The sequence below is a fragment of the Oncorhynchus nerka genome, linkage group LG28, assembly GCF_034236695.1.
Source record: "Oncorhynchus nerka isolate Pitt River linkage group LG28, Oner_Uvic_2.0, whole genome shotgun sequence".
Taxonomy (NCBI): domain Eukaryota; kingdom Metazoa; phylum Chordata; class Actinopteri; order Salmoniformes; family Salmonidae; genus Oncorhynchus; species Oncorhynchus nerka.
This window is the reverse complement of record NC_088423.1, coordinates 51,702,109-51,704,069: the sequence shown is the minus strand read 5'-3', so window position 1 is coordinate 51,704,069 and position 1,961 is coordinate 51,702,109.

Here is a 1,961-nt window from a genome sequence, read left to right as displayed (position 1 = left end):
GACTACAGTTTGCAACTGCACATGGGGACAATTATGTTTGTAGGAAAAAGGGGGAGGCTTGCAAGCCGAAGAATAACATCCCAACCGTGAAGCACAGGGTGGCAGCATCATGGTGTGGGGGTGCTTTGCTGCAGGAGGGCCTGGTGCACTTCACAAAATAGATGGCCTCATGAGGAACGAAAATGATGTGGATATATTGAAGCAACATCTCAAGACATCAGTCAGGAAGTTGAAGCTTGGTCGCAAATGGGTCTTCCAAATGGACAATGACCCCAAGCATACTGCCAAAGTTGTGGAAAAATGCCTTAAGGACAACAAACTCAAGGTATTGAAGTGGCCATCGCAAAGCCCTGACCTCAAACCTATAGAAAATTTGTGGGCAGAACTGAAAAAGCGTGTGCGAGCAAGGAGGCCTACAAACCTGACTCAATTACACCAGCTCTGTCAGGAGAAATGGGCCAAAATTCACCCAACTTATTGTGGGAAGCTTGTGGAAGGCTACCTGAAATGTTTGACCCAAGTTAAACAGTTTAAAGGCAATGCTACCAAATACTAATTGAGTGTATGTAAACTTCTGACCCACACTGACTTCAACTGTATAATAGACAGTAGCAGCAGTGTGTGTGTGTGTGTCTGTGTGTGTCTGTAAAGAGTCAAAAAGAGTAAACGGGTCAATGCAGATAGTTTGGGTAGCTATTTGGTTAACTATTTAGCAGTCTTATGGGTTGGGGTAGAAGCTGTTCAAACAAACAAGAGATTTAAATGCATTTGTATATGATTTGTTTATATCAAACCATCACTTTACTTTTTTATGAATTTAGAATCGTTAGCACTTTTTTTATGTTTCTATGACAATTAATGCAATTATTATTGTGAACAAGAGATTTAAATGCATTTCTATATGATATCATTACTTTATCTAATCATCACTTGACTTGTTATGCAATTCAAAGATTGTAAAAGTTGGCCAGACCTTTTTAGAGTAATTATCACTTGTTTTGATGTTTCTACTGCAATCAATGCAAAAGTCATTGTGAACAAGAGATTTAATGGAGAATTTATGTTGTGTCTAATAGAAAACCTTTTTTTACCTCTGTGATATACCGATCCCATACATCCAGTGGAAACGTCATAAAAGACGTGAATATTTTTTCCCCTGCACAAAAACAGCTGTCTGTCTCAAGCTCAATAGGCTAGTTGATACGATGTTACAAGTTCGCTAGTGACAGCTTCGTGCTGGACACAGTTTATTAATTTGATACAATGTTGCACTTTACTAGAGATACCTCAAGTCAAGACAAATAGAAAGTGAGGCTGACAGGCCGAGTAGAGACCTGAATTCAACTGAAAGAACCTGTTTTTTTCATCAGGATATTTTCTTCTGTTTTTATTTGTTGGCTTTAGGCCTAAATATTTTACTTTGTTGATGATGGAAGTTATAGGCCTACTGCTGCGTTGGCCTATCTCTAAGTTTCATGCGCTCGTTTATTTAGTGGCAAATTGATCAAGGTTTATCAGTGTGTATGGTGCTCGCTCCTGCGTTACTTGATTTTTTTTTTATCATGTTAATTCAGATTTGTATGATTAACCAGAAAAACGAAAACATTATTATTGAAAATAAACTTCCACAAAAATGCGCATATGCAAATCAGAGCTGGCACGCAGATTGGTAGAAATAGTAGGATAAATTGTTAGCTTCCCCAAACTTGAAACTCACTCACTTTACTATAACACCCATTAAACAAGTTCGCATGAAAAAGCGTGCCTCTTTTAAACAAATTCGCATGAAAAAAACGTGTCCCCCTATGGAAATCAAATGCCCATCCACCTGTCCTGGCGCCGGCCATGATTATCGTTAACAGTTGACAAAGACTACCAAGACAATGACAAATATTTATACAGTCCTGTCACCAGATGACTGTTCTGCAGGGAACGACACTAGACAGTTCAATGTACACCAC